The sequence below is a fragment of the Dasypus novemcinctus genome, chromosome 26, assembly GCF_030445035.2.
Source record: "Dasypus novemcinctus isolate mDasNov1 chromosome 26, mDasNov1.1.hap2, whole genome shotgun sequence".
Lineage (NCBI taxonomy): Eukaryota > Metazoa > Chordata > Mammalia > Cingulata > Dasypodidae > Dasypus > Dasypus novemcinctus.
Window position 1 is genome coordinate 59,580,138 of NC_080698.1, and position 17,929 is coordinate 59,598,066.

General features: G+C 50.5%; 3 long non-coding RNA genes across 3 annotated transcripts; all 3 read left to right on the top strand.

Moving 5' to 3' along the window:
- Positions 1-234: 234 nt before the first annotated feature.
- Positions 235-7,904, top strand: LOC131276068 (uncharacterized). Its single transcript, XR_009183547.1, has 3 exons — positions 235-302; positions 1,973-2,160; positions 7,829-7,904. It is a non-coding gene; the product is annotated as an uncharacterized lncRNA (long non-coding RNA).
- Positions 7,905-9,324: 1,420 nt separating this feature from the next.
- Positions 9,325-10,159, top strand: LOC131276100 (uncharacterized). The gene is made up of 3 exons (XR_009183581.1): positions 9,325-9,380; positions 9,563-9,662; positions 9,984-10,159. It is a non-coding gene; the product is annotated as an uncharacterized lncRNA (long non-coding RNA).
- A 1,830-nt stretch (positions 10,160-11,989) lies between these two features.
- On the top strand, positions 11,990-16,864 carry LOC131276206 (uncharacterized). The gene is made up of 2 exons (XR_009183722.1): positions 11,990-12,095; positions 16,219-16,864. It is a non-coding gene; the product is annotated as an uncharacterized lncRNA (long non-coding RNA).
- The last annotated feature ends 1,065 nt before the right edge of the window (positions 16,865-17,929 follow it).

Here is a 17,929-nt window from a genome sequence, read left to right on the forward strand (position 1 = left end):
TTTGTAGAGTTCTTACAGTTGAGGGACCCAGGTAAAGGGACCAAAGAAGGTGACCTCACTTCCTTGGTGAGAGACCCCAACAGAACTTGGAACTCTGGTAACCAGGCACCCAGATTCCAAAGGCAGCCCCTTCCCAGCTCACTTGGCAGGAGACACCCAAGAAGGAACCATGTTCTCCTGCTGTATTCCTAGTTCATGAGGTTGCAGCCTCAACCAAGTCAGGAGTGAATCCCCATTGTTTTCAACATTGGCTCAGGTCGCAGTCACAAATTCCTTGGCCATCATACAGGAGGTACCCAAAGGTAATGTGGGGTGAGTGAGGGACAGCTAATTCAGCACATGCCACCTACTCTGCTTTTGCTTAGGCAGCTCCATGTCCCACCAACCTCCCAGTGAGTAGAAGACATGAGCAGTGGGACCACCTGGGATGGAGCAGACTGTCAGGAATGGGAACCCAGTAGGTCCTTCCCTGTCATCTGCCAGATCATGGCTGGAAGGGTGGGAAGTCTCATCTTGGGGTGACTCCCATGTGTACCAGTGTTAACCCTGAGCTCTCAGGTGTCATCTCCTCTCCAGTGGAGCTGGAGAGGGAGCAGGCACCCATCTGTGTCTGATCAGGGTCCCAGCTCAAACAAGGAGAAGCTTCCCTTGTGGAGTAGGGCAGTCCACTTGCTGATGTCTCTTGGCCAGTCTGCTGGGCACTGTATTCACAGAGCTCCATGCAGGTGGCTGTCGAGGAGCTGGAGGGTGGCCTCATCTACACCATCTCTCTGTAGAAGATGCAGGTCCATCACGGTCCCAGCGTTGGTTCTAGGTGGGAGCAGGTGACAAATGAGGTCCTGCAACAGTAGGGGAGCACCCCAGGTCCTTTTCCCCACCCTAGCCTCTCCCTTGCTTTCTTCCAGGAATTTCACACCTGAGTGACCTAGTATCCTGCTTCCTGAGAAACCTGGGTCCCCACCAATCACCCACCACAGTGCCATTCCACAGACCAGGAGGCAGATCTCTTCAAATGGTTAAAGGAATAGCAGAAAGGAGTCTTTTCCATGGGGTTCCCCTCAAAGTAGGTGGAAGGGTGGACTCACTTCACATATATGTGTTTTTTGCTGCTGTATTTTTGTTTACACTCCCTAGCCCCATGTCCCCAGCAGCAGTCTTTGTGAGCTGCTCCAAGCCATACAGCTCTCTCACTTAGGTTCTTGCTGTCACCAATAACTTTCCCCTTCTCCTTCTCCTTCCCAGGTCAGGAGCTGAGACCTGACTTGGCTGCCCAATATTCCAGAAGGGAGGCAGCTTAGAGCAGTGATTTGGCCTTTGGTGCTGCTGGACCTTGAACTGTCCTCCCCTGTGGCCCTGTCAGCACTGCTGCTCTGAACACCTCCCACTTACCCTGATCCCTCCTGCCCCTGGTAGAGGTTCCCAGGAAAGGGATGACTGAACAGAGGACACGCAGACATCACTTTCAACAGTGAAGGTTAAATACCTAAGGCTGGAGCAGTTCAGTTATCACCAGCTGGCTCTTTGGGTAGGAGAGTCCCTGCACCCTGCCTGGAACAGGCTCTTTTCATTTTCCTTCATTTTCCTGATCTGGGGTCAGGGTGGCAAATGGCATAGTCTTGTGGTTCTAGCTCCGTGAGCAGTGAAGTCCTGAAAGTTGTTTACTAACCAGGTGGGTCTGCTGTTCTCTGAGGTGTCTGTTCAGATCCTCTGGACTGCAGGGGCCTTTCTTTCCCCAGGGCCACTCCAGCTTTCTGCCCCTTGCTGAGTCTAGAATCTCATCTTTCAATTATTTCCTCACATCAAATTCAATTTTAAGGCTGAGGACCTTTCTCTGCCAGAGGCACACACATTCCCCCTTGGCCTCAAGTCACTGAGGGTTTAGGTGTAGCAGGTCTGCCCACAGCCCCAGCATCACCTGGGGGTCTACAATTCTGCCTCCGACCACTTGTGCCTCTTCTGTCCCACCCTAAAGGAAGAACAACTCAATCCTCATGGGGAGGAGAGCCACACGCTGCGGATGGTCAAGGCACTCAATTGGGAGAAGCTGGTGGATCACCTGGTGCCCGCCTTCCAGGAGGGCAACCTCATGTATATCAGCATCTTTGTAACATACTGGGTCTTCACCACCACTGAGCAGGTCCTAGACTGGTTGTTCCACAGGTAAGAGCCAGCCCCATCCCTGACCACTTGACTGCCCTGCCCCCAACTTGCTTGTGTCTCAGAAATGGCATTTCACCCACTGGCCTCGTGTTCCTCCTTGGGACGGGGAGTGGTTAAAGAAAAACACTTCAAGGTTGATTATAAGGTCTAACTGGGAGAATCCATGGAAAGTGCTTCCCAGAGCCTGACTCAGTGGACAGGGTGGCTGGAGTGGCAGTGCTGTTCCTAGGCAGGACTTTCCTCTTCCCAATGAAGACGCTCTCAGTCTCTCCCCTTTACTTATCCCAGTTTTCTCATTTCTAAAGGAGGTTTGAGACCTTTTCAGTGCCTCCAACCTTGGTGTGGTCAAAGTAGGGATCTTTGTAGGCCAACAGAGGGTCCAGACTCACCTTAGGTCTGAGACGGTGCTGCTTAGGACTCATTGCTTCACCAAAGAGTGTCTATTAGTTGCAGACACTTTCTGAAGCATGTAGCTCCATGAAGTGAACAAAGTGGACAAATTTTCCTGCTCTTCTGGGTTCTATTAGAGTTGGAACTGCAGGCAGTAACACGAGTCATCTTAAGCAGGGGTTGTACTTAGTAAGTTAGCTGAGACACACTCACGGTCTCCCCTAGATATGGACGTAAACGCCATGTCAGTGGCAGGCAGGACATATGCCTTGAAATGAAAAAGTGAGTGCACTTTGGGAGAGGGGGAGGGGCTTTCCTCACCTGAGACCAGTGTGGGGAGTTGGGTGGTCGGTGGCGGGGAAGGGCTGGGCAGAACACTGGGCCCCACTCATTCTATGATCCCCCTGGAGGGCTGAGTCTAGAGGCTTCCCCCTCCAGTTGGAAAGGAGTCAAAGGAAGCTGTGGGTGGGGTCCTGAGGTACTGGCTGCAGAGGACCCTGGGAGCTCATTGTCAGTCTCTGAGAGAATCCTTTCCTACCACAGCACCAAGACCCCAAAACATCATTTCATGCAAATCCACGATAGGAGGTGGTTAGGAGCCTGCTCCAAATCTGCCTTGGACCTCAGTCCTGTCTGCCTCTTGCACGGATGGCAGGGCCAGCTGTGCCCCTATCATTAAGGAGGGCAGTGTCAGTGGGAAGAGGAGACACGTGACACATGGCAGAAGATGAGGCAGCCCCTCAGGCCAGAAGTTACTGGGTGGGGGCCAGGAGGGCCCAGGACAGAAGGACAGACCCTGTCCTCTCATTACTCACATATTGATGAAACTTCTACTGTGTGTTAGTGCCAGGCTAATAACAAACCAGTCAAAACTCTTCCCTGTCCTTATGGGCTTTATGTTCCAGTGGGAGGGTCCCTGTGGGCAGTGTGGAAGAAAGGCCATTTTCTGCCTCTACTGCCCACCCACCTGCCCTCAGCTTCCTCTCCTCCCTCCTGAGCACCTGGTTGAACCAGTACTCTGAAGATTTCCTACAACCTGCAGACTCTCCCTGCCTCAAGCTGCTGGTGGCCCATGGCCAGGTGCATTTACCTGGCTCTGCCCTGGAGCACCAGGCCATAGTTCTCTTTCAGAGAGGAGTCATCCTGAACCCTTTGAGGCAGACACCCTGTGCTCAGGGTGGTAGCACAAGAGCTTGTAGGGTGGGGGCCAGGACTGGACCACATAGACAGGACCTACCAGAGATTGCCCTTGGGCCAGGAGCAAGGAGGAGCCTTAGACAAGTCACCTGGGAGACTGCAGTCTGGGAACACCTTTTCCGGCTGGATATTGCCCTTGAGATTGTGAGATCTTCTCTGTATTTGAAAGACACTTAGAGCAATTCATAGTGTGGGACCTACCTCTTCTCCAGTTCCTTTGTCAGTTCCAGAGCTGCAAATGCCTCCAGTGCAACCTGTGTCACCAATTCCACCACCTGCAGCAAACACAGGGGTGGTTCCAGAGGTTGATTTGGCTCCATTGCCACCTCTACTGCCAGCTACTGAGTTTGCACCAGCGCTTGCTCTGGAAGTAGTTCCTGATGTATTACTTGTTGTAGCACCTACTCCTGAGTTGAAGGTGGCTCTAACACCACCACAACAGCCACCCAAAATGTTAGGATCCATGTCTGTCCTGAAACAAGACCATCATATATGTCATCAACTGGAGCACCTTCTCAGGAGGTAGAGGCAGCTACATCACAATCAGCACATGTTCCAGAGCCTGGGTCTCCAACAATGCACCAGATGCAGTGCAAGAGGCAAGCCCAGTTCCACCTACCTTGCGACCTGGAGGTAGAGCCTGCTCCTTCAGCATCAGAAGCACCAGCTTTAGTGCTTGAAGAAGCTTTGATGCCACCTCCACTGCTCCCTATGGAGGTAGCACAAATAGCCACTCTGAAAGTAGAGCCACATGCTGCCAGACTGGAGGAGGTCACATCACCATCTGCATCACAAATTCCTGAGCTGGAGGCAGTCCCACCACCACCTCCAGTGTCACCTGCAGTCTATGTCAGTATGCATTCTGGAACTACAGCCTGTTTACTCACCTTCAGTAGCACCAGCTCTTGAGGGGAACGATTGTCTGGCAGCATCACCAGAGCCACTGCCAGAACTAAAGTCAGCAGCAGGGCAGGTTACAACATAAGAACCTTCCTGCCCTTGGCCTGAGACCTCAGACCACCAGCTGAGTGAGGAGAAGGCTAACCTCCTGGCTTTCTCTCCTCAGCTAGTGGCAGAGCAGTTGACATGGATGGATGTGATGAATAGTTGTGATCAGCAGGGTGAATCTGGGCAGATCTTCCTCCCAGGATCTGCCACCCCAGCCTTAGCATCCTCTGATCCAGAATCTTAGGATCTTGTTCCAAAGCCTGGCTACACTCCCAGCATTGTAACCTGAGCAAGTTTATTAATCCTTAAAACTGCACTTCCCCTCTCTAGAGAGGAGCTATAGAACACTAAACATACCTGCCATACACACCAACTGTGAAGATCACATGAGAGCAAAGAAATAGAAAGCCTGAGGAGGCTTGGCCATTAAGGGTTGAAGGGAGCTCACTGAGGTGCAATCAGCTCCACGGGTGGCCCGCTCTGTTCTGGGGTCTCCATAACATTGACACTAATAAGACCCTGATGTGCACTGGATCCTTTGACAGTCACCCAAAACCTCTGCCCACCCAGGGACCCAGTACCTGACTGCTAGCAGGCCCAGGGGGCATTATCAGGAGGGACCATGGTACCATCTGAGCCTGTGGAGGCATGAGGCACCTCCCATGCTGAAGTTCATGAGAGGGACTTGAAAGTGCAGCTTTCTCTTCCCCAATAGGCTTGTGCTCTGGGTCACTTGAGTGTTAGGGCCCCTCAGGGACAGAAAACACCCCTTGTCCTCACCACTGGACCCTGACCTTGGCCTTTAGGGCCTGCATTATCTGAGCTGCATGGATGTGGGACCTGCTGACATCTCCTCTTCCCAGGAGCTGTTCAAGAAGGTGGTGCCCTATCACTGGGCACCACGTGGTCCCAGCACAACAAATAGGACAAGGAGTATATATAAACCCCCATCTGTGACATCATCACCCAGTTCAACCAGTGTAACCAACTGTGTCATCACAGCCTGCCTTGGGGACCAGAGTATGGTGGCCCTGGACAGGTCCAGGGTGGTGGATTACTGGATCAAGGTGGCCAGGGTATGCTCAAGGGGCCCTCTCTGGAGTCCTGGAGCCCTTCTGTGATCTTATTGGCTCTCAGTCCTGCAGGTCCTCTCTGGCCTATAGCACAGCCTTACACTATCTTCACCTATCACTGAGGCTACTGTCTCAGGTTGAGTGTGGTTGTCCCTCTCTGGGTCCACAGCATGCCCTCAGGATCTCCCTGTGTGTTTGTCTCATCCTAGAGGAGAGATGTCAGCTGAGGGGCTGAAGCTGGAGCAGGGGGGCACTCAGACCACATCTCACTGCTCATTCTTTCTCCCTTCCCAGGAGTGCCAAATCCTCAAAAACTTCTCATTCTATGCCATCTTCTCTCCTCTTGAAAGCCATTCAATTCACTGTCTTAAGACATGGGAGGAAGTTTCCAGATGGGCAGGGTACTCCTGGGACACCAAGTTGGACCAGGGACCTTGTGGGGGCTGGACATTGCCCTTCGGGGAGCCTAGGAGGCAGTGGCTCCTGGGCAAGGACCAGGTGGCATGCAGCTTTAGGTTGATGAGATCAAATGTTCTACCTCAGCACTGGTTCCCGTCACTGTCAGTTAGAGTTGAACCAAATGGGAGCATGTTAAGTGTTTACTTCTCAGCACCACTCTCTGTCCATTGAAATCTACACATCAGAACCAGCTGCTCAGCTCCAAAGTCCCATGATGTCCTGTAGCACTCAGAGCTCCCAGTTTCAGTACCACCCACCCAGGCAGCCCAAGTCCCAGGTGGCTAAATTAAAATGGATTAACCTTTATACACTCCTACCCACTCCCACCCTTCTCCTTCCTTCTTGCCTTCCCCCAGGGACAGCTTCCACCTCTTTCAGATGTTGTCTGCCATTTTCTCACAGAGTTGGGAGTTGATCATCAAGGTAAAGAGGAGGCTGGAGGGTCAGGGCTCAGGTGGTGGGGATGTTAGTTTTTCACTGAAAGTTTCTTTGAAAACATCCGTCTGGCCTTTCTGGTTGAAGATGTAGAGGGATATGCTTGATTCATGGGCAGGTGAAGGGTCATGTAGGGCAGTAGGCTTGTAGTTCTTGGGTTCAGTGGAAGTGGCTGGGATGTTCCAGGAGGAGATGATGAACTGGCAGGATGAGAAGTCTCCATCTGAGTGGGAGGGCCTCATAACTGCCTTGTTACTAATGATATGTGTGCCAGAGAGCTACGAGAAATATATGGAAGACAGGAAACCATGGCTGTCCTTCCTGACCATAACCGGAAGCTTCTACATTAAAGTGGAAGCAAAATTTCAATGCCCAGTGCTCCTGGAAGCTCCCACCTTACCTGGATAATCAGACCTGGCACCTTGGAGACACATTCCTGAGTGCATGCTGGGACTTGTCTGCACACAGAATATTCTAAGTGGACCCCTGGAGAGGGGATGCCCTTGGTATGGCTTCAGGCAGAATTTGGGGTCTCCACTCCTCTTGGCTGGGGCTGGCAGGAGCTGCTTACCTGAGCATCCAGAGAAATCCCATCCTCAAGCTCCATGGTTGGGATGACACAAGGCCCCAAACTACACTCAGAGGCCAAGAAAACCAGACACCAGTTACTGGTGGTCTGTGGTGGGGTGAGGTCAGCTCAGATGTGACCACTGTCTGAAGGGAACAGATGGTGTCCTCTGAAGCACCTGAGTGAATCAGTCCAAGTTGATATCCTCTTGGGGCTCTGTGTCCTCATGTGGAAAGGAGGCATGACCATCTAGTGTTGCCACCCTCACAGTGAGATGACAAGGCTCAAGGGAGAAAAGGAACATGGTTGAGCATTCTCATGACTCTGAGGGGTAAAGCATAATGGCCAGAGCACCCTTGGTGCTAGCATGCAGCACTAAGGCCTCTGGACTCCCAATGAGGGGGTTTAGGTCTCTGTCCTTTCAACGGAGATAAACAGGTTCAGGGAGGCCAGTCTGCTTGTACAAGATCATGCAGGGGACATCAGGCATATGATGGCAGCACATTTCCAACTTCCCACTTGATCCAAGTGTCCAAGACCACAGGGACAATATTTGAGGGATGGAGGGCCCCACTGACCTAGTCCTCAACCCTGGCAGGAGGAGATCTGCAAGTTCGCAACCTTGGAGTTGAAACCCACAAGAGCCCAGAAGAAGGTGCAGCAGCTGAAGAAGGTGAGTGTGCCTGAGGCCGGGAGCGTCAGGGAGGAGTGGCCCCAAAGTTAACATGGGGCCTTCCTCTAGCCCATCCCTCTTGGCCCCTACACCTGGAAAAGCCTCCCTTCAATGTCCCTGGAAACTTTAGGCCCATGAGCTGTGGGAATCCTGGGGGACTAGTTGCAGCCAGTCAGGGTAAGAATCTGGAAGAGCTGACACAGAGTGGATTGGATAAGGGAGGAATTAAACTTGGTGACTTTAGAAAACCCAGTGCTGGAAGGTGACTGCAAAGGAGTTTGTGGTCCTTGGAGTCTGGAAGGGGAACATAGGGAGTGAGAGTTAAGTGTCTGACACTGACCAGGGAAGGCTGTGTGGTCCTAGGAGTCTGAGATTGAGAAGTTTTCAGGGCATGGTCTGGGGCACATCTCAGAGTCTGTGCTCATCCCCACCCAGCCCACTCAGAGTCTGTGCTCATTCCTACCCAGTGCCACAGGGTGTTATCTGGGGCACTGTCCCATGCCTGAGGACATTTCTCACTCAGTTTTTGGTGGTGGGCCATGCAATGCAGGAGTATCTAGAAGTAAGTGAGTCTGGGGGCAGGGGCAGGGTGGGAAAGAGACCCAGAGGCTTGGGAGAAGAGGCCACTCCCTGAGCCCTGAACTCTCACCAGTGGGCATACAGGGTCTCCTGAAACCACACAACCTCCTGGAAGCTGGAGTGCCATGAACGTTTTGAAAATGAATAAAGGAGGCTTGTCCAAGGGCCCATCTCTTCATTGTCATCAGAGGCTGGGGCTAGAAGTTCTCTCTGTCTCCACTCTTAGTCTCCACACCTGGTGCCCATTGCCTGCCTGGTTCCATCCCTAGTCTGGGATGCCCTGTTTATGTTGAACCCTGCATTAATGCAGTGTGACATGGGCTCAAGGGCTATGGGTATGGCAATGGATGGGGGCCCTTCATGATGGATGTAAACTCTCCCTTCCAGGGGAGGATGGTCAATTTTGACAAAAGGAGGAAGATAAGCAGCTGTGGCCATCACTGCTGAGGTGGTGTTGGAATGGGGTGTAGGATGGAAAACAGACCTTCCTGGGAAGGACACCCCCAGGCAACATGCAGCTTCCTCTTAGTTTGATGGGGAGATTTTAAGGAGAAAAGACAGGGCCAAAGCCTTCTTCTGAACGGTGGGGGATATACTTGGATGAAAGACACCTTCATGGGGGATCAGCTGTATGAACTCAGCTCTGAGGGCAGGTAGAGACTGGAAGGGAGTGGAGATGTTAGGGACCCACAGGAACAAAACAGCCACTGCCCCCCTTCCCACCTTGCAAGCACACCCAGGCCTCGGCAGTGACTATTCCTTTCCTCTGGCTCCAGGAATACCAGATGATCACTGAGCTCCAGCAGCTCCAGGCAGGCTGCTGCTATGACTCTCTTATGACCAGTGAGCAATTTGGGGCCTGGTTTGGAGACATGAAGCAGCTCAGCAAGAAATATAGGTGAGGCCAACACAGCATCAGGTCACGGTAGCTGTGGGATCACCATTGAGGTTCCTGGGTCATCATAGGATCTGTTGCCTGAGGACAACTGGGGTACCCAAATGCCAGCTGCTGTGCAGACAGTGGGAAGGAAACCTGAGGTGTGGCTCCTGAGACTCTACAGCTGCCACTCTGCCCTGCAGCTACCACCTGTTTTGTAAGCTGGAGCCCCCATCCCACTTGGCCAGTAAGAACTTTAAGGACAAACACCACCTGGAAGGCATCAAGCCTTTGGAATGAAGAGTGAGTTCCCCATCAAGGATGGGCAAAGGTGGGCTGGTTCAGGGCTCATGGAAGCTGAGGCTAAGTATGGTCTTGGGGGGCCTGACAATTTAGCCCAGGGATCCCAGCTCCACTCCGAACCAAGCCTGTGAGTTGGGTGAGTTGTCCCATCCCTATGCCTGTTTCCTCTTCTGTGAAATGGGGTGATGCTGCATGATCTCTAAGGGAGTCAGAGTCCCTGTCTACTATGAATGGAATGACCACTTAGCAGGGTGGTAGCAGGGGAGAAGTTTGCTTGCATTCCAGGGGAGGACCCCAAGGTAAGCCGACCTATCCATCCAGCTGCCAGGCCCCTGACACTGAGTCCAGTGGTAGCAGCACCCCCTACTTCAGTGTCCAGCTCCAGTGTGGCCCTGACTTCTGCAGCAGGAATGCAGCTGACTCACCTGACACACATGAGGCCAGCTTGTCAAGCTCTAAGGTGAAAATCCACCTGGACCATGTCCCAGAGTCCCCAAGATGGCCATGAAATGATGGTGAGTGCCCATCTCATCCCATGTCAGCCCTTGCCCTCACCCTTCTTCTCCTGTGCCTGCTTGGCCTTCTCTGGGTCCACAAATAGGTCAAGAATTGTTGACTCCTACAGAATTTCTAGACACTCCTAGAGATTCTAGAGCCACCCTAGGGTGCCCCAAGGCACCAGACCTTCTGCTGATCTTGCTATCACCCACAGTTGGGGCAGTCAACCTCTGCATCAACACAGAACTCCTCTGTTATCACATCAACATCTAGAGGAATGTCCTCCTCCTTCTCCACCATCAAACTCTGGGCCAGATGTTTCATCCCCAGGTGCCACAACCCATGGCCACCCTATAAGTGGCATGTGATTGACTATTGCATTGTCCATGTTAGCCTGGAGGACAATGGCCAGCAGTACAAAAGCATCATGGTGAGCTGGGTGTGAAGCTATTCCCTGGGGCCCATCACTGGACACATAAGAAATGACATGTTCCCTCTTTGCTATCCTGGAGCGGACTGCCCAGTTGTTGGGGATGGACAGACAGCCACCTCAAGAGACAGGAAGAGTGTGAGCTTGATGACAGTCAGGGCTCAGATGGTGGGCATAGGGGCTGAGCCTGGCATGCTGAGGAAGGCCTGGCAAAGGATCTCTGAGGCAGCCCTAAAGAGAAGAATGGAGGGGACAGCCTGCCAGACCCAAGGGGCACATGTGTTTGACCTGCCTGAGGAACAGCCTGGAGGCCAGGGTGATGGAGCAGAGGTCAAGGGGAAGAGTTGAAGTCAGAGAGGTTTTGGGAGCTGGGTCACATCAGGCCCTGTGAGCTGATGGATGAAGCTTGACTTTTCTCATAGGGGGAGATGGAAGTCACTGGCGGGTCAGAGAAGAACAGGGACAGCAGGTGATGTTTGGCTTCAAAAAGGAGATTGGACCTGTGGATGGAGACATAGGCCAGTGACGGGCTGATGCCATGACCCAGAAGGGATTATGGGTTCTTTCTCAGGCTGGTGGCCAAAAAGGTGTGAACAGGAGTCAGATCCTGGAAGGGATGTATAGATGGAGCCACCCCAGCATCCACTGCACAGAGGCTGGCTGAGCTGCCATGTTACACACCCTCCCTGGGCTGCACTTCTCTTGTAGAAAGGGGCAGGTGTGGTTTTACTAAGCTGTCATTTGTTGAATCCTTGACCTGAGCCCTTCCTGTAGCTAGGCCCTCATGGTCAAGGCAACTGCACCTGGACCTTGCTGACCACAGCTGCATCCTGGAGCCTGGGGCAGTCCTGGTGTGTTGTGGGTTGTTATCCAGCCCCTCCTCCTCTCTGGCATCTGAGCTTAGACTAGATGTTGTGTGATCTGACTGGGAAGTGTCCTGGAGAGGCAGGTCAGGGCAGGGGCACTTCCTGAGGGCAAGCCACCTCCTGTGATTGAGAGGCAGGAGGCAACTGAGTGAGGCCCAGAATTCACTCCTTAGTCCCCACCCTCTGCCTCATGGTCACCCTTTGTCCCCAGGGCCCTGGGAGTCCATAGCAGATGTGCAGGCTGAGGACCCAGAGGACATATTTCAGCCTACAGGGCAGGGGTTTGGACCCACAGTGGGAAACTACCAGAAGACAGAAGTTCTTGTAGGAGGTGGTCTGAAGAATGTTTGGAAAGACCCACCTCATTCCACGGAGGTGTCCCCAGGGGAAGAAGAGAAGACAGTGAGGGAGCTTTAGACCCAGGCCTGACCAGAGGTGGTTACATAGGGTTTCTGGCAGCTGCGCTCTGGGGGAACCAGCTTCAGAACCCATGCCCTGAGGGCCTGTCCCTTGACCCACCACAGGTGACCAACCAGGAAATGGCTCCAGCTGTGATCTGCAAGGCCATGGAAGAACACAACCTGGATGGGGACAAGCCAGAGGACTACAAGCTGGTGCAAATCATTTCACAGGATCAAAGTAAGCCAGGGAGTGAGTTGGAGAGGGCAGTGGTGGAAGAGGTGGACCTGAACACCAGGTCCCCAGCCTGAAGGTTAGAGGCCATCTGGCCCCAGTGTACCTGACAGCAGGTGGGGTGGGCACCTTGTCCACAAACCAGACTGCCCAGAGCAGGCCTCAGTACCCTCAGCCTCTTCTCCCTTCCTTCTCCTTCTTCCTTGTGTACCCCTCCCCGAACATGAACCAGATTTTGGGAAACCAAGTTCAAAGCTAACAACATTGAGTACCCAGAGAATAGGCTTTTTGCATTGGATCATGAGAAAGATGCCCAAGCAGAGGGGCTCAACTTGAAAGGCATCCTCTCGGCAGGAAGGCATGACTGCACCATGACTGGTGCACACAAGCACCAAACAGGCTACAGGCCATACCTTTATGATAGTGACAACTAGACCAAATCTTGATCCCCTTTGGAGGCTCTAGGGAGCTGATTCATTATTCTAGAAAGTGGGAAAGGAAATAATCCAGAAGAACAGCACAGACCCAGAGCCAGGCGTCCTGGACTCTGAACCCTTAGATAGGATCCTCAAGCATCTGGGCTGGCTTGTCATACCCAAAGGGGAGAGAAAATTAACCAAGGTATGCACACATGGTATGTCTGTGCACAATAAAGTTAACTGGATTCTTGTCAGTGAGCTAATCACCCTCTCCCAGCCATTAGCCCAGGCAAATTAAAATGATTCCCACCATTCCTAGAAGTTGGTTCTAAATCTTCTCTTGTCTTTTCAATGGGAAATGGGAGCTGTGAGGTATGAAATAGAGCAGAAGGATCCATCCTACAGAACGGGAAGGCTGAGGATTGGATAGGTTGAGAAAGGAGATGAGTAGCCACACCACTGAGGCTGGAGCAGGAGTTCAGCCCAGTGTTTATGTCTTGCTGACCGTAGGCCAGGAAGAAAGGAGAAAGATGGGATCAGTGTAAATCCTTGCTGGGTGTCAGGCACTGTGTGGTCATGGAGGTCTTCAGGAACCCTGCTCGGGAGGTCTGGGCCAAGGCTGCCCTTCACGGGGCCCCAGAGTATTGTCCTGGGTAGTGCTGGATTTGAGAGCTGTGCACTGTGCTCCAGAAATCCAATTTCAGCTCTGAGATCCTGAGTTGTGAAGGCATTAGGGAATGTGGTGAGGGGGGAAATAGATGACCTCTTATGAGCAGCTCTGTTCTGAGTTTGGCAGTTATGAGTCACAAGTCACTTTTTTTCTTCTTTATTTTCTTTTAAATGTTACATTCAAAAAATATGAGGTCCCCATATATCTCCCACCCCTGTCACCCCATTCCTCCCACATCAACAACCTCTTCCATCATCGTGGCACATTCACTGCACCTGGTGAATACATTTTGGAGCATTGCTGCACCACATGGACAGTGGTCTACATTGTAGTCTACACTCTACAAACACCTGCACATTCACTGATGGCCTTAAGAAAGCTCAGGGACTTTCAGAGATTAGGGGAATTGGGGCAGGGGGTATGTGGGTTGCTGCATCCCAGGTTCTGGCCTTTCACCTTGACCAAATCTGTCCATATCTCCCACCCCACCCTGGCTGGCCCCTGGGAATGGCATCTCCCCTCATATATTTTGGGGGAAGCTTAGAGTTTTCTCATTACCCTGAGCTTCTATGCAAGCTGTTTGATGCCATGAATCTGTCACAGGTAAGAAAAAGCCTTTGTGTGAACTTGGAAATCAGCAGGTGCTGACACTGCTCAAACACTGCTGTGCTGGTTGGTAAACTGCCATGGCCTTGAGTCCCCCGAGTGCTACCCTAGTGTCCCTGGCCCTTTCTTTGGGGCCCTAGAACCTCCCCATGATCTGGCACCTAAGGGGTTCATGTTTCATGGCAGGGGGCCTCAGGTCCCTGACCAAGACTGGTTTTCTTTATCTTGACCACACTGACAGCCTAGCTCCTCAGGTGCCCCCTCTTCCTCCCTCCCCCATCCTGACTACCTCAAAACTAATCTTGTAGCTGCGGTACTGCAGAGAAAAGCCACCCAGAATGCAGGAAAACAAAGGAAAGAAAACACTCTCAGACCCTAACATTTCTAAATCTCATACTCACTCCCAATCTTTCCCATCCAGGTCCCCCTCACTCAAGCGTTTAGGCTGCCCTGGGGCTGAGAGGCCCCTCACCAGGCACTTCCTTCTCTGCCTCTTCCTCTCCTCCAGCCTTTGAGAACTCCAGGAGGCCTTATCACAGCTCCTTGGCTGCCTGGGAAAATGCATGACCCCATGGCCCTAAGCTCCCTCTTCAGCCAAAGCTGATCAGCCTTTTCCTGCTCATTGTCTAGGAGCCACCAAGGCCTCCTGAGGTTGATGGGTTTTGTTGAATGGCTCCAGGAGAAGGGCCCCATGTGGCCAAGAAAGGGAGGCAAGGTAGATTAGGAAAGGAGCTTTCCATGAGCAGGTGGAAGAAAAAGCAAGTGTATGTGTGTTGGAGATGGATTCAAGGATCTATGGGATGGATCAGTGACAGTTACCCTGAGATTTTCAAGGGGTGTGGAAAGAAAAATGACCACTTCCACTGTAAAAATGTTTAAATGTAACATGTTTAAGTATATAAAGGAAGGACATGTCAAATGAAGACAGCCTGCTAGCTGAAGTGATGAGGGAGCAGATCTAGGAGTAAGCTAAGAAAGTCAGACAAAATAGACAGAGCAGAGCTGAGGTCCAGAGAGAAAAGGCACAGAGAGAGAGATAGGGAGAAGGTTGGGAGTGGGTGTGGGGAAAAAGGAGGTGAGCTGGGATCCAGGGGAGACAGAGAAAGAGAGAGCAGCCAGACACCAGTCCCCTCATCCCACTGTTATCTGCTCAATACTTACCCCATGGCTAAGAGAACTATTCTGCAGGGGCCACTACTTCTTGCAACCCAATTACTGAACAACACAGACTTAGCCAAGAGCAGGTGCCCAAGGACTGTTAGAACCCAAACTCATAGATGCATGGGCTTTCCAAGTGATCTTCTATGTGAGTGTCCAGAAAGCCATTGCTGACAATAAGACCATGGTGGCTTCTGATGTTCAGGAGTAGTGATCCAAAGGATGCCTGCATCCTGGAGGAACCCAGGGTCTCTAAAACAGTCCTAGTGTCATGTCTGAACCTGGATGCAAGAGGTCTGAGCTTGAGGCACAGAAGAACAGATATTCCTGGCTCTCCACTTTCTGAGATTTAGACAGTTCTTTGAAATGTCATCACACTTGTCCTCATTCACTACATGTCTACCCTTGTCTGGATCCCTGGAAAACAGTGAAGCTGTTGGCACTGAGATGAGCTTACTCCTAAGTGGGTGTGACCTAATATGATCCTCAAATAACCAGATTCACTGAATGCCAGTGTTGGAAGGATTGCCTTGTCCTCTGTCCTAATATGATCCTCAAACTATCAGCACAGGAATATTGCCTTGTCTTTCCTCCATTGGAGGTAAGAAATGTCCCCCAGAATATCCTATTGAGCACAGCTAACATATCACCTCTTCTAGAAAGTCTACCCTGGTGTTCCCCAGACAATATAAATAGTTTCCTCCTCCAAGTTCCCATAGAACTTCTCAGGCCCATTTACTATACTCATGAACTTGAGTTACAGATGGTTGTTTTCCTATTGTTCTCCTTTCTTTTGATTTCCAAGGGGTACTCATGTTTTATCCATTCAAACCCCTCTTAGTACTTCTGTGCACCAGGCACCAGCTGGGCTCTGGGATTCAGAAGTAAATGGGACTGGATCCTGTCTTGCAGAGCTTAGAAGACATTTTGGGAGAGATGATGATGGATGATTGCAGAAAGAGCTCTGAATGAGGACTCTGACACAAGCAGGGGCAACCCCATGCCTTGACAGCTATCCTGAATTGGTGCAGAGGAGCCTGCCTGGGAGCAGGAGATCAGCCATACCTCACTGAGTGTAATTGAGGAGGTTTGGTGGCAGTGGTAGCCCTACCTCTTGTTTATGGAAACTGAGATTTAAGTTAGTGGCAGGGATCAGATGAGAACCCAGTGGTCCTGACCCCCTATCTATTGGTTGTTTGACAATGATTGATATTGTTTAGTGAAGTTATGTCTAAACAACTCATTCATCATTCCTTCATTTCTTTATTCCTTCCAGGGGCCTACCATGTTACAGCCTGGAGATGGGGAGCAAAATCTGAGAGAGCACTTTCTCCACAGTGCTGACAGCTTAGAGAGTGGGGGAACTTTGATTGCATGATGGGAAACTTTGATTAGGTCACTTGATTAGATCACTTTGGTGCCTTTGCTTCAACTACCTCAGTGAGTTGTGACCCAAGTTGAGTCTCCACCCTCTTGCTGGGGGCTTACACAAATAGAGAACTGGAAACAGAAACACAGAAAAATATGGACGCCATTTTTGCACTGTCATGTGAAAGAGGACTCCAATACTAGCAAAGCTGAAAGAGAGGACAAGAGGAATCCCTGGGGCCTGAGAGAAATGCCAGAGGCTGGAATCAGTGGAGCAGGCCTAAAGCAAAGAGAAGTTACCATCTTGCTTTGTCATGTGGTGGGAGATCAGGATCTGACCAGCAGATGACCATTGATGAGAACGCACCTCTGATGATGCCTTGATTTGGACATTTTAGCAGATTTGGGACTGTAAGCTTTTACCCTAGTATATCTCCATTATAAATGCAAACAGACTTTTGGTGTTTTTGTACTGGCAGACTTGGCATACTAAAATAAAAGGATTCCTAACAAACAGTAAAAGATAAATTAAAAGCTCATGAGATTTCTGTGTTTTCTATGTTTCTGTGTTCTTATTTCTGACTCATGGCTGGAAAATTTTAAACTTAAGCTCTAGACACTCTATTTGTATCTGTATGTATGTTTGAGATATGAGATTTTCATTCCTCTGGATGGTAATATCAAATTAACTTATAAAACCTCCTTAAAAGCCTTATTCTAATTTGCTAGAAAACAAATAAATGCTAATATATAAATCAATCATATAGGCTTAGAAATTAAGGAAACCAAATTTCTAATATTTCCAAAGAAAAAAAGAATATGTGCAAAACTATACCAAAACTTAAAAACAAATCAAATCAACCTAATTCAGAAAAACTTACACAAATAGGATTAATTAGCTCAGTAAATAAAATTAGCTGTGTCTTTTGTAATGGTATGTATTATACAAGCATAAATTTTCTTTCTGCTTGGCCATGTTCTTAAATTTATGTAGGCTTACTTTTTTTTTTTTAAACACTTTTACTTTTTAATAGGCAGAATTTTACGAAATGTCAGATTGACCCATGGAGCCAGAATCTTCTTTCAGACAGGAAGACTATGGTACCAGTGGATATTGGTCGGGTGGTTCATCATAAGTAAACTGCCGTGGGCCAGCTGAAGTTGGACCACCTCCACCCTCCACGAGGGGTTCTTCCCTCGAGAATCTTTATGTCGAAAGAAGAAGTCTCTGCAGGCGCCGAAGGAGACAGAGGCGATGGGGCTCCCTGGAGCCAGCTCTCTTTCATCATCTCGGTGTTCACCAATGTGGTCACAGCCATCTTTATATCTGTTGATAAGCACAAAGTTGAAGGTCCATCCAGTCACGTGTGAGACACGATCCCGGACATGCTCTAGGACTGGGATCCAGGGCTTTGGAGACAGAGTTAGGCCTGAAAACGTGTAGGTCATCCCAGCATCACCATATGTCACTTGCTTCCTGAGCTAACATTGAGCTCTTTAAGATGATAAAAAATGTAAATCTGTTTACACAAATTGAGTTATTAGTTTGACAAACTTCTTTTTGAGTAATTGTGTTTTGTAAGCTGTTGGTCTGAAGACAGTTTCCAGATATTTTTGGT